Below are 16,066 nucleotides of genomic sequence, written 5' to 3'. Positions count from 1 at the left end.
AGTAACAATAAAATCATGATGATGTAATGAAAGCTCAGCATAAGATACAAGATGACACCAGTGCTCAGTATGAGGTTTATCAAGATAGTGCACCTGAGAGTTTTTGCGGATGTAATCAGAAAAATGTGTAGGTATTTTAGACTCACTTATACTTCTAGTCAAATGTTGATCTGTCAGTGAAGTTTGAGAAGAAGAATCATGATCTTGAGAATGATCATGTGTGGTTTGATTGGAATGATCATGAGAAGAATTAAGAGAAGTTGGATGTTGAAATATATCAGGTACAAAACCAAAAGAAAATGGTGAAGGGTCTATATTAGTGGCAGAAAAAATGGAGTGTAAGAAATATGTGATTTAGAGAAATGAAAAGGAAAATGTTTCTCAAAGAAAATAACATCTATGGATACATAAATTATCTGGTCATGAAGATCAATGACCTTGTATCCTTTTGTTCCAATTGGATATCCAACAAAAGCATGAGGAATAACTCTGACATCCAATTTAGTCCTATGAGAACTGGATGTACTAACATGGCATAGACATCTAAAAACTCTGAAATGATCTACATCAACAGGCTCATTGAACAATTTCTCATATGGAGTATGAAAACCAAGAACTTGAAGAGGCAAATTGGAAGTTTAGAATGAAAGAAAATAGCTCTCGCGGTGTCTAAAATATGCCGATGTTTCTTTTCTAGCACTTCATTTTGCTGCGGTGTATAAGGACAACTCTTTTAATGTAAAATACCTTTAAAGATAAAACTGTTTGAGCTCACCTTTATACAACTCTTGAGAATTATCAGTTCTTATATGTTTAAATGATGTGTAAAAATGATTTTCAACATAAGTAACAAACTAAGGAAGAACTTTACTAACATCTAATTTTGATTTAAGTAAGGAAACCAAAGTCATGCGAGTAAAGTCATTAACAGTAGTCAAAAAGTACCTACAAGCTGCAGAAGCATATTCTTTATATGGTGCCCATACATCAAAATGCAATGGTTTAAAATCATGTGTTGTTGTTGTTGTTGAAGCATGCTGTAGTGTTGAGGAAACATGTTTCAACAGAGGGATTGGAAGATGTCCCATTCTCAGGTGCCAAAGCTTAGCTAGTTCAATAGTTGGAGAAAAACCTTTATTATTAGTAGTAGTAATAGTAGCTGCTGAAGCGACTAAAGAGCTTGAAATCATCAAATCTGAACTTGTGGTATCATCCAAGAAGTAAAATTCATTAAAGAATTTACCAAGAAGTATAAATTCATAATTAATCCATTAATTATGATACCACTAATCCATTGTTACATTATTGTGTAATCTGATTCATAGTATAAATTTGTGGAAATTTTAGGACGTAGTACCAATCTCTAGGTCTTGTCAAGGATGAGCAGCAACTGATCGTTGTAAAATGAATTTGACGATCCTTTCATTATCATTAAGAGCAGGTTTTCCTGATTTATTTCCACTTCCTTGAGCATTTTTCTCAGCCATCTCTACCTTGAAGGTAAACAGAAGTGTTAGAACATAAAATTATGCAAAATAGCAGATACATTTTTTGCTTATTCAATCTGAACATTATAATATGAAAAACCACATATATTAAACCCTATAACATGATGCTAAACTATATATGTAGATGTTATCGACTTAAAAAACAATTTACATCCCATAGCCTAAAATAATATTGGGCTCAAGTTGAACACACACACACACAAAGGCAACTATCAATAGGTACTTAAACCACATTGATACCCCTAACATCCTGCTACGTTCTCACACTTAGCCTCCCATTGTTTGCCCAAATAACTTAACATAATATCCAAGAAGTAAAATCCATAAATGGATTAATGGTATCATAATTAATGGACTAATTATGAATTTATCATAATTTACCAATAATTTCCACAAATTTATACTATAAATTTATACTTGCGGTATCATCCAAGAAGTAAAATCCATTAATGGTATCATAATTTATAGCAACATTACACAATAATGTAATAATGTATTCTATTTTTTAAAGAAAAATAGTTAAAAAATTTATTGCCTCACTTTATTCTTGAATAATTATTTTGCATGGCATATGTCCCGACAGTATAGACCATTTCAATTGGTATTTTAATGTTAATACATTCGTGAAATATTTTGGAATCCAGTTTGAGTATTCTAGTATTTTTCTAATGATTTTTATATTAAATTAAAAAAGCAAAAAAAAATTATACATGTATTAAGCTGCATACCTTTAGTTTCCCAAAATCTAGTTAAAACAAAAGCCTACTTAAAATAAAACATTATTACTTAATTTCTAAAAAAGGGCAGTACAATGGTATTCCTACACTACACTCAACCTAACAATTGACACTTTATTAGAAAATATCTACTCAAGCAATCAAGCATCTGATAATCTACGCAACCCATACATACAAGGTCTGGAAATGGGAAAATGGACAAAATAAAATATAAAAACTGGAAAATATTTAAAAAATTTAAGATGCAAAAAGTCACTGAATAACTGGTACACAATTTTAAGAGTGCAAAATACTAACTAAAGCACTAATCATAACTAGTCCACAAAGTACGCATGTCCCGTGTATATTATTTCTTTCCTACTTCAGTCTTTAGTTTCTTGAATTCCTCAAAGTTTGGGTTCCAAAGAGCCAAATTCATCTTTGTTTTCATAGAATTAATATTGATTACTGATTTAGTAAAGAGAATTATATAAATGTTCAACAAGAGAATTATATGAATGTTCAAGTATTGAAGTAAAGGTTTATTAATAATCAAAAAACAGAAGATCCAGAATGCTTCACCAATGTGGTCAGCGGCTGCTTGCTTTTAGTTTGGAAAACAAATAAATAATTTTTATATATAATCTTAAAAGAAAAATGTATAAACATAAAAAGTAATCCTATCGAACAGAGGATCTGCTACATAATCTGTAAATTATTGAATAAATAACGTAATAGCACATATTTTAATCTACTAAATGGAAGTAAACATATCAAATCAAGACAAATGCACAGAAAAAACAATAAAATCGCGTTATATTATCTTCCTATCTTAACACTCTGATCTCTCTCTCTCCCTCTTTGTGTGTTACTGTTAGCAGTCTTATGATTAGTTACTGTAAGCAGTCTTATGATCTTTTTTATATTACTAATGTAAAAAAAACTAATTTTCAGGGGACTTTCATCAAACACTTCAATGGCTTTAATAAAAAAACTAGATTAAAACCAAAAAAACTGCAAAATACATTCAAAACTTCGAATCAAACATAAACATATTCAACTAATCAAGAACATCATAATTATCAATTGAATTCAAAATTAACACAAAAATTGAGTTATGTGTATGTGTGTGTATATGTATGTCTATAAATTGATTCTTCGGAGATAAAAGTACCTAGAAATATGATTCAAGTCGTCGAAATCCGCTCAAAAATTGTCCTAATTGTGTTAGTTTTTGTTTTTCAAACAGTTATGTCTCTGTTTATGTTGTTAGATTGTGGAGATAGTACACGTGCGAGGCATGGGTCATTTTCTAGAGTTTTTTTATGCATCATGCAATTATAATGTTCTTACTTGTTTTCTTATTTGTAAATGTTTTATAATGTTTAACGTATATCAAATACAAGTTGATTGTTTATCAATGTGTATTATTTTCATACAAGACATTATCAAATCACACAATGTTTCTAATATAGCGCATTAAGCAATATATATATATTCTTGTTTGTGTTATATAATTTGTATTTAATGAATGAATATAAACAGGGTAGTCAGTGTACGTTTAAAACGAAACGATAAAACTTAATCTGTAGAATGCCGTTAATATGTTTACAAAAAAAACCAAAAATTAACATATATGTTGAATATAGAGTTGACCAAAAATTTTAAATTTTATTTAAATAAACTATATATACTGGTTTATATTTTTACTGAGTTCACTACTAACTTACAATTAACTTATTCAATTTAAAAAGATAAAAAAATGCATAACTGAAGTTAAAATGACTTGCAATCATAATATACAATAATTTAAAATTTACACTACTGTTAATATAAAAGTTGATTTTAATGAAAAATGTTAGTTTTTGAAATTTAATGTATGTATGTATTGAAAAATGTTAGTTTTTTACTTGCACTACTATTAACGAAGTAAGATTAAGTTATATGTGTGTGTCCGCATATAAATTATCGTATATTACATTTCTTAGTAAATTACGATAATTTTAATTATTTATATGCTAAATATCTGATTTATTTATATTTATAATCATTATTAAAATCTAGTGAGACAATTGATTACTTAAATGACAAGCATTTATAATTATTCAATAATTAAAATTATGTAATAAATAAATTACAATATTTTATATATGATATTCACATTATCACTAACAGACAACCCATTTCTATTTTTTACGCAACTGAGTATCAATCATGGTTGTAATATAAAAATAAATTATATATTGTAAAGACTTATTATTGATATTCATGATTGTTTTTCAAGAATTCAAAGAAAAAACGTAATTATATTGTTATTTAAACCGTTTTTAAGTTTCTTTCATTACGACTCTAATATTTCTTCATATAATAATTTGATAACATTGTATACTATTCTCCTAAAATTAAATATTTTTTTAATTTGATAAAATTTTATAAATATTAGTAAAACTAGTTAATTCCTTCAAATTATTGACAATATATATTTTTTATTTAAATAGTATAAAATGCATTGAATCAAATGCTACAATATAGTATAGATATAACTTTTATTTGACTAATTCAAAATATTAAAATAACTCAAAAAATTTGTACAATATTATCTTGATCAATGAATATTGCTTATCTAAAAGAATTCTTTTTAAAAAGCTAGTTTTTTTAAAGTGAAAAATGAAAAAAATAAATCGATTTAATATATCATCGTAGTTTTAACAAATCTCTTGAGATCTATATCAAATTTTGAATATTTTTAAAATCGGGACAAGTCCAAAAAAAAAATAATGCGCTACCAGTTAAGTTAGTAATTTTAATACAAATAATTAATTGACTTGATTCTATAAAGAACTCAAACACATTAAATTATATTAACATAAGATATTAAAAAATTTCACATTGATGGGAAGATATTCTCGCCGAACTTGTAATTTAAATTTACAAAATGTAGAATGTGACGATGTTTTGCGGTCGGGTCATGTAGTCAAATTTCGAGTATTTTTTGAACAATAGGCCAAGTTATGATTTTAAATTCGAAATAAACTAAAATGCGTTGACTCATTATAATTCGAACTTATCTAAATATGTAATACCAGTATAGATTACTTATATATTAGCGATTCTATTTTCAATATTTTCTTTAAAAATTATATATGTACATTTTAATTACTTTTTATTATAAAAAAATATGTTAAAAATATATGAGATTTGTTTTCAAACTAAAAAATGATTAATAAGTAAGATAAAAATATATTTATGTACTATGCCTAATTTTATATATGCAATTCAATTCTTTAAAATTAATTGTACAAATATTCAAGTACCTATCTTTTTTTTGCGGAATTCAAAGAAATATCCTTAAAGTTAAATAAAATATTCATTTAGCACACTTATGTATTATGTGTATGATAAAAAGCACATGTGATAATATGGTGTAGTGGTATGAGGTGGTATAGGTGTATGAAATATCTCGAGTTCAATTCTCGAAAACCACATCTTTTATATAAATATTAAAATAGGGGTAGTTTATTAATTTCAATGAGACTTTTTAATCTCAGAAATATTATCATCATGTTCATCTATTATATATAGAAGAGATGATTCGTAATTGACATTCAATTCATCTATTTAGAAATTATTACTTTTTCTATATTGGTAGTAAAGAATTTTATTTAAAAATTTGCTAAGGTTCAATTTATAAATAATAAAAATCATAATATCATAATAATTATATTAAAAACTAATCAAGACATATTTTTAATTATTTCAGGCATAAACCTACCGGAAAAAATGGGGCTTGTTACTAAAATGCCACATTTTTAATTTTTATGACACTGCCTACCACATTTTGAAAAATTGGCCCAAAATACCCGTTGAAAACAGCATTTTGTCTACCGTATCAGGCTGTTGCTATTTCGCCACGCGCGTCACGCCTGATACGGAGTCTCAAGTTATTTGATATGCATGATGAACATGCATATCACCCTTATTTTTTAAATAACAGCAGATATGATACACGATTCAACATATGTGATGGGCAGGGAGGGCCAAACAATTTAAAAATATGGTATTTTGGTGATTAACTCACTCAAAAAGTGTCACATTGAAACATCAATGTTTCTATATTTTAGATAATAATATCAATAGCCGATTTCAACATTAATTTTGAAATTTTCAGACCCAAGTATATAATAAAAAAATTAATCATGGTAAGATGCATTTAATTTAAAATCAAAATATATGGGCGCAGGTAAAAAGATTATGTTAATAATGATAACCCGACCATTTTTCTCTATCGGCTAGATCAATTAAAAAATTATACACTTTTTTATTTTTTATATTGTATCTAAACAAATTAATATTTTAATTTTATAATTTTTTAAACTAATATTTGTTCTGGAATAAAAACTAGAGTGTGTTAGTAATTAATGTTAGGATTTATGAGCTTCGAGAGCTTTAATGGTTGCTCTTGCGTTCGGGACTATCGGTCCTTGCAAGATTCCTACGTATCTCTGTGTAGTAGAGAATCAAGCCAAAAATATAGTTCTAGGTTGAGGGGTAGAGCCATTTATATAGAGGTGAGTCTAGGGTTAGACTTGTGTTGGGAGACTTGGTGGACAAGTATCCAATTTAGATGGTGATTAGGAATCCTCTAAGGGAGGAACTCCAGAACCTTTTGTGTAGGACTTTGAGTCCGTTTAGGACAAATGTCTCTGCTCTTCCAGTCGTATTGGGTCTACTTCGTGAACATCTTGTGTTTCTGGACCTTGACGACCTCTGCTGGTGGGTCTTGACTACATGAGTCGTCTGGAGTCTGCTACGAGTTTGGACCAGACAGGTCTATACTGGACTTCAGACAAGAAGCCCAAGTGTAATTAATGTGACATTTAATGTGTCTTTAAGATGTATTTTCTATTCATATCATTTTCCCTCCAACTTCCGTAAATACTACTCGACTTTTCGTGGAAGTTATAATGGTCTTTTCGCGACTCGGGGTACTTTTGGCCCTTCTCGGGTATCGACCCTTCATGGGTATCGCCATTTTATCATAAAATAAGGAGTGACCTACACATTTACAACGACTTATATAGTGTGAGTATACGCACTTAAGGCCTTTGCACATGCTAATTGGATAGTGTTTCACATTAAACGATCCTAACCGGGATTAAAAATGATCATTTATCACCCCTTAACCTTCGTCAAGGTTAATTATCGGGTGAAAGCTGCTAACAGGCCCTATTCGGGGCTAATCGGGGCTAATTTCCGTGTTCAAGCTGCTAATTAGGCTTAAAAGAGCCTAATTTTAAGCTAGAATGCACTAATTGGCCTTAACCTAGGCTAACCTGCCCTACTAAGGGTTAATTTATATTAACCAGGACTAATTAGTATGCATAAGACACTAATTATCCCTAATTCGCACTAATCACGTGAGTGAATAGGTTAAACGGCCCTAATCGGGGCTAATTTCATCACAGGAGTCACTAATTCCCCTTCATTCGAGTTAATTACGTGTAATACACACTAGTCGGCCCTAATCGGGGCTAAATCTCACTAATCGGGGCTTAATATTTAATTTTGAAAAGTTAAATACTTTTGAATTTTTTCTAGTTTTCCTTATTTTTGCAAAAAAAATCTAAATATTTCGCAGGGGGGTCGCCGATTTTTTGCAGGACCTCCTGCAGGAAGCCCTGCTCGTCCAAAAGGCCCTTCTGGGTGCTGGTCGTCCGGGCCTAGTCGGCCAGGGGCAGGAGCTCCTGTCCCCCTACTGACGAGGTGTAACGCCCTCCAGACCCGGGGTCTAAGTCTGGGGGTTACTAGCTAATCTCCAAACCCTGCACAACCTGAATAACAACCATAATGAAATATATTGTTAGATATATTTGAGATGTCATGTCTAATCTATTGTGTTTAGTTTCAGAATTTAATATCAGGACTTACTGGAAATCAAAACTTACTGAAGTCAGAACTTATATAAGAACTTAAGGTCGTTAGGATTTATATCAGGACTTAAGTGCGGATACTTCAGATAAGGGAAGCAGCTGATTTACAGGAAAAGATCATGACTAAAACAATATGCATGAAGAGTTAGAATACTAGAAGACTTATAGAAGATAATATCTGATTGATATATTTCAGGAGACAGAATTATATTCCATGTCAATTATAAGATATCTTGTAACTGTGTACTATATAAACACAGCTTAGGGTTTATACTATATATGTTATCATTCACGAGAAAGATTATACATTGTAACCTAGCAGCTATTAGTGATATTGTTCATCACTGAGAGAGAACAACTATTATATTGTAACAAAGTTTATTATATTGAATATACTTGATTACTGTTACATACTTGTGTTCGAAATCAATTTGATTGTATAAACACTATATTCAACCCCCTTCTATAGTGTTGTGTGACCTAACAAGTGGTATCAGAGCCTCTCTGTTGATTTACAAACAGTAAGATCCAGTTTACAATCATGTCTGAAGAAACACAAACCCCACCTAAGCCCACCAAAACTCAAGATACTCAAAACAATCAAACTCACAGTCGATATGAGAGTATTAGGGTTCCCATACTGAGAGCATCTGAGTATCCTATATGGAAGGTAAAGATGGCTATGATCTGGAAGCCACAGATCCAGAATACCTTAATAGAATTAATGATGGACCATATAAGCCTACCAAGCTTTCTGTTGCAGTTGTTGATCAACCAACAAAGATGATACCAAAGGAGGAAAGTGAGTACACAACTGAAGACATCTCATCTATTGCCAAGGATGCAAGGATAAGGCATCTGCTGCATAGTGCAATTGACAATGTCATGTCAAACATGGTAATTTGATGTAAGACTGCAAAGGAGATATGGGATGCTTTGGAGACAAGATTCCAAGGAACTGATGCAATCAAGAAGAACAGGAAGACTATACTCACTCAAGAGTATGAACACTTTGACTCAAAAGCTGATAAGTCATTAACTGATTTATATGCAGGTTTGCCAAACTCTTGAATGATCTGTCACTGGTGGACAAGGAATATGATCTTGAAGATTCAAATTTAAAATTCCTTTTAGCTCTTCCTGAAAATTGGGATTTGAAGTCTACTACCATAAGAGACAACTATGAACTTGCTGAAACTACTCTTGATGAAATTTATGGTATACTCAAGACTCATAAACTTGAGATGGATCAAAGGAGAAAAATGCATGGAAGAAAGTCAAAGGCAGTTGCTCTTAAAGCTGAGGAGGAATCTCCTAAAGTGGTTGTCTCAAAGAGAGGCAAAGGAAAGGCTCTTATCATACAGTTTGATTCAGATCATCAAATTTTGATGATGATGATTCAGAATCTAAAAATTTATCTGAAGTTGATGTTGATGTAAAGATGATGCAACTGTTTGCTCTTATGGTGAAGGGTATCACAAAGATAGCCTACAAGAAATTCAGAAAGGGCAAAAAGTTTTCAAGAAAAGGTGGAAGTTCTGAAAAGAAAGGTTCAGAAAGTCTGAAGGCAAGGGAGGAAAGTCTGACATAGGAGATAACTCAAATGTCAAATGCTACAACTGTGGTGAAAGAGGCCACATCTCTCCTGACTACAAGAAAGGAAAAGGTGATAAAGGACAGGCACTTATCACAAAGAAGAAAAACTGGGCAGACACTTCAGATTCTGAAGATGAGGTGAACTATGCCTTGATGGCAAATGCTGATAGCAGTACTAATGCTGCTGAATTAAAGGTACCTCAAGCAACTCTTGTTTTTCATACTGATGATATTTCTGAGCTAATATTATATCTGAAAACCATGTTCATTAGTTTTAGAGATCAGACTTTAACAAATGAAAGATTAACATTTGAAAGTCTTGCTCTTAAAAACAGAAATGACTATTTAGAAAAAGAGTTAGTTATGTTTCATCAAACTCAGAAAGAAAGAGATGAGACCTTGTATGTTAGAGGTGAAGTGCTAAAATGGAATAAATCTCTTAAATCTGAACTGGAAAAGGAAAATGAGGTAATCAAAACTTGGACTAACTCTGGAAGAACAACTCAGAAAATCTTAAAAAATGGAAATTGGAAAGAAGGTCTAGGTTATCTAGATGATAAAGAAGAAAAGGAAACTGTGTCATCTAAACCAAACTTTACCAAGAAAGCTGAAAAGCATAAAGTTAATCATGTTAAATTTGTAGCAAAAACTGATGTGTCAAAGTCTGAAAAGATGAATGATTCTAAAACAAAAGTTAAAAAGCCAACTTCTGACAAATTAAAACAGGACAAACCAGCTTCAGTAAACATAGGTTTAATGACAAAGAAGCAGCTTAAGCATCAGCTGAAAGAGATTAGAAATGTGAACAAGGTAAAGGAAGCTAGGAAAAATAGGAATAGAAAGGAAGTTGTGAATAAAAGCAATAATTTTATGCCTGTTCCTAATGCTCCTAGAAAGAAATATTATAATTGTGGAAACTCTAACCATCTTGCTTCTTTTTACAGGAAAAATAAAGATATAAACTCTTTACCCCCTAGATCAGGAGTTAAGAGTCAGTCTGTCAGGTTTAAACCACAAAATCCTTGTTCTCATTGTGGTAGTTTATGGCATTCTATTTATACTTGTAAGGAATATCATAGTTTGTACTATGATTATTATCAAATAAAACCTTCTTTGAAGAAAGTTAGTGTAATTCCTTCTAGTGTAAATTCTGATGCAAAGTCTGATATAAAGTCTGATAAGAAGCAAGTTAGCATAAACTCTGAAATTAAATCCGCTGCAAATGCTAACAAACTTAAAAAGGCTAAAGGATCCAAGAAAGTCCGGGTCCTTATAACTAACCAATAGTGGTCTTTGTGATTACTAGGCAACAGGAAAAACATCCTAATTATGGACAGTGGATGTTCAGGACATATGACTGGAAATAAAGCCCTGCTATCAGATTTTATGGAGAAAGCTAGCCCAGGAGTTTCTTATGGAAATGGCAATATGAGAAAAACTCTGGGATATGGCAATATCAATCTTGGGAATGTCATAATTGAATCAGTAGCTCTTGTCTCAGGACTTAAACACAATCTGCTAAGTGTGAGTCAAATCTGTGACAGAGGTTATCATGTTAATTTCTTTGAAGAAAACTGTGAAGTTGTAAATAATTCTATAGGCAAAGTGGTTCTGAAAGGTTACAGACATGGTAACATATATGAAGCCAGACTTTCAACAAACTCTGATGGTTCTGCGATCTGTCTGTTAAGCAGAAGATCAATTGAAGAAAGCTGGAATTGGCACAAGAGACTCTCTCATTTAAATTTCAATAACATAAATGTGCTAGTAAAGAAAGATCTTGTGAGAGGACTGCCAAAATCAGTATTTGCTCTTGACGGCCTTTGTGATTCATGTCAAAAGGAAAAACAAAGAAAATCTCTATTCAAGAGCAAAACTGAATCCTCAATTCTTGAACCTTATCACTTACTGCATGTTGATCTATTTGGTCTAGTTAATGTCATGTCTATTGCAAAGAAGAAATATGCTATGGTTATAGTGGATGAGTTCACACGATACACTTGGGTGTATTTCTTGCACAAGAATAATGAAACTGCATCTACTCTAACTGATCATGTCAGACAGCTGGATAAGTTGGTCAAAGATTCTGTTAAAATAATAAGAAGTGATAATGGCACTGAGTTCAAGAATTCAATCATGGAAGAGTTCTGCAAAGAGCATGGAATAAAGCAGGAATTTTCTGCACCTAGAACTTGATAAGTGGCATTTTATACCACTTAGAATGTCTTATAATGGCTTGAATTGATGTCTTAAAATCAAGTATTTTGTGTATTTGATGCGTTTTTCTAGTGTTTATGCATTTCAGGGTATTATTTGCATTTCTGGAGAGATTTCATCAAGAATAAGCCTTGGCATGTGTTTGGCATTGCAAGTGGGAAGATAGGAGCAGATTGCAGCAAAGATTTGGAGCAAAAACAGAGCATTTTCCAAAAGGGGTCTGAGCGCCCACTCAGCTCTGCTGAGCGACCGCTCAGGAAGCTGAGCGCCCGCTCAGAAATGCTGAGCGGCCGCTCAGGGACGGAATTTTAGAATAAATATTTTAGACTCCTGGTTCTGTTTAACTTCCAACTTCTGAGTTAGCTGGGTTTTATGGGACTCCTATATAAGTAGTTTTTAGAGATGTTTCACATAGTATTGGATCGTGGTATTAATCAAGGAGCGAGGAGATAACGAAGAAGACCGTTTTAGTACACCGCAACGAAGAGGAAGCATATTTTCTTGTGATTCTTTATTTCGTTGTAACGTTGGATGCTAGTTTTCTTTACTTTGAACCTATTTACTCTTGTGACGTACTCTGGTTTAATATGAGTAGATTTAGTTATTATTCTCGTGTGTTATTATCATATTTTCATATGAACCCATGATGACGATGAGTGCTATCATGGGCTAATCGTGATCATGGGGTCATAACGGATTTACTATGGAATTCTTTAGTTAGTTGTCTAATACCTTAGTGTGTGATGATTGTATGATATCTAGTATTGGCTGTGCTTATTCGTCTTATGTGCGTCGCGAACATATAAGATAGGGTGTTAATCTCTTGTGAAGCGACGGTGGATCTTGAGGTTTAGAACTCGCCATGCTAGCATAGGTTCATGTACGAGTATGCATGATTAGTGGGTAAATCTAATTGTTTTACTTGCCCTGTGTAATCAAAAGGAATAACTTGTGCTTAAATCGTTATGTTGTCAAATTCTGTAGACATATAGGGTCTCAACATAATTGATGCCTATTCCACTTCTATCTTAATTGTGGATGCTTGGTAGAATGGTATTAGTACAATGAAAGTTGGCTTTTATCAGCTTCGTGTTGTTCGATTAATATCATCACTGTTGCATGCTAAGGGTAATAACAATGACTATTGAAGGAAGTAGTAATAAAGTTGTGATCTCATGTGTGTTTTAATATTGTTAATTCAAGTGTTAATTAAGTGCTTAATTCTCATAGTTAATTGTAGTTAATAATTAGTTAATCAATCTAAGTGTTATTGTCTTAACATTGAGAAGTAATCACGCATTGGTGAGCGAGTGTTAATTGAACATAATTAGTCTGAGTCTCTGTGGGAACGAACTAGAAAGTATTCTATATTACTTGCGAACGCGTATACTTGCGTGTATTATTAGCGCGTGTTTTCGCCCTAACAGAACTCCACAGCAGAATGGAGTTGTAGAAAGAAAGAACAGGACTCTCATTGAAGCTGCACGAACTATGCTTGATGAAGCAAAGCTACCAACCTATTTTTGGGCTGAAGCTGTACAGACTGCTTGTTTTACACAGAATGCTACACTCATAAACAAGCATGGAAAAACACCATATGAGATGGTGAACAGCTGAAATCTGAAATACTTTCATGTGTTTGGATGCAAGTGTTTTGTTCTTAAGACTCATCCTGAACAGTTGTCAAAATTTGATCTAAAAGCTGATGAAGGAATTTTTGTTGGATATCCACTTTCCACAAAAGCCTTCAGAGTCGACAATTTAAGAACAAGGGTTGTCATGGAATCTATCAATGTATCTTCTGATGATAAAAATATTACTGGACTTGAAGATTTCAATGATCATGATCAGCTGAGATTTGAAAATGAAGATTTAAATTCTGATTCTGTTAATTCTGATGACCTAAATCCTGATCCTGTAAGTTCTGACGGGTTAAATTCTGATGTCATTGAAACTGTAGTAACTACTCCAAGGGAAAATGCACCTGTTCAGGGGGAGCAAGCTAATGAACATACCACATCTCAAGACTCTCAAGAAGCATCAGAACCTGTTACTGGCTCTTCAAGTTCTGATTCATCAAGTTCTGATGAGCCAAATTCTGATAATTCTGGAAACTCTGATTCTTCAATTCCTGAAGGATCCAACTCAAATTCTGAAATTTTAGAGAGCATAACGTCAGGGGGAGCATTAGAAAATGCTGATGAGATCAACTTCCATCTGCAAGGAAGTGGACTAAAGCACATATACCTGACTTAATAATTGTAGATCCTGAAGCAGGTGTCAGAACTAGAACAGCAACATCAAATGAATGTCTCTATCATTCCTTTTTATCTCAGACTAAACCAAAGAAAGTAGAAGAAGCTCTTCAAGATGCTGATTGGGTGCAAGCAATGCAGGAAGAGTTAAATGAATTTGAAAGAAATAAAGTCTGAACCCTAGTGCCAAGACCAAAGAACATATCCATTGTTGGCACAAAATGGGTGTTCAAAAACAAAACTGACAGTGATGGCATAATTACAAAAAACAAAGCAAGGCTGGTTGCTAAAGGATACTCTCAACAGGAGGGTATTGACTATGATGAAACATTTGCTCCAGTTGCTAGATTGGAAGCCATAAGGATCTTTTTGGCTTACGCTGCTCACAAGAAGTTTAAAGTCTTTAAAATGGATGTTAAAAGTGCTTTTCTCAATGGAGAATTGGAAGAAGAGGTATATGTTGAACAACCTCCAGGATTTGTAGATTCAAAATTTCATAATCATGTCTACAGGCTTGATAAAGCACTATATGGCCTTAAGCAAGCTCCAAAAGCATGGTATGAGACTTTAGCTCAATTCCTTATGGAAAGTGGATTTACCAGAGGCACAATTGACAAAACTTTGTTCTACCTCAACCATGGAAAGGACAGGTTACACCCGTGGTAAGACATAATTACTTTTGTTCTGTCAAAACTATTACCTGGTGGATTTAATAACTCTAGTAATGTTTTGTTCGTTTCCAAGACAATAACCTGTAAGTGTGTGTGTGTGTGTGTGTGTTATTAAGTGTGGGGTTATAGATGTGTGAGTATTTATAATGTTATGCAAAGATAAGTTACTTTTGGTATAGATATATGTTGATGATATCATCTTTGGTTCTACAAATGCCAAACTCTGTGAAAGGTTTGCAAAGCTAATGCAGTCAAGATATCAAATGAGTATGATGGAAGAACTTAGCTATTTTCTGGGACTTCAAGTCAAGCAAAATGAATAAGGTACTTTCATAAATCAATCCAAGTACACCATAAATTTACTGAAGAAATTTGGAATACAAGACTGTTAAACTGCATCCACTCCCATGGCCACTGCAACCAAGTTAGATAAAGATACTGGAGCATCAGTAGATATTACTAACTACAAAGGTATGATTGGATCTTTACTCTATTTAACTGCAAGTAAACCTGATATCATGTATGCTACCTGTCTTTGTGCAAGATTTCAGGCTGATTCAAGAGAACCTCATCTAATAGCTGTGAAAAGAATTTTCAAGTACCTAAAGGGTACCGCTAATCTAGGATTGTGGTATCCTAAGGAATCAGATTTTAAGCTGATAGGTTACTCAGATGCAGATTTTGCATGACGCAAAATAGACAGGAAAAGCACTAGTGGAAGCTGCCAATTTCTTGGAGGCAGATTGGTTTCTTGGTTTAGCAAGAAATAGAAATCAATTTCCACATCAACTGTAGAAGCAGAATATATTGCTGCAGGAAGTTGTTGTGCACAGATTCTTTGGATGAAGAATCAGTTACTGGACTATGGGTTAGAATATTCTAAAATACTCATTTACTGTGAAAATTAAAGTGCTATTGCTATGACAGGTAATCCAGTTCAACACTCAATGACAAAGCACATCAGCATTAGGTACCATTTCATAAGGGAACATGTGATGGAAGGTACAGTGGAATTGCATTTTGTCCCAACAGAGCAACAACTAGCAGATATCTTCACAAAACCACTATGTGAAGCTACCTTTACAAGACTGGTAAATGAACTTGGAATGGTTCAGGTTCTTTCTCAAAATCTGCTTAGTTTTTGTTCACATGCATCAGACTTTATGTTCAGTG

Source organism: Apium graveolens, chromosome 1, assembly GCF_009905375.1.
Source record: "Apium graveolens cultivar Ventura chromosome 1, ASM990537v1, whole genome shotgun sequence".
Classification (NCBI taxonomy): Eukaryota; Viridiplantae; Streptophyta; class Magnoliopsida; order Apiales; family Apiaceae; genus Apium; species Apium graveolens.
This window is presented reverse-complemented; position numbering follows the sequence as displayed.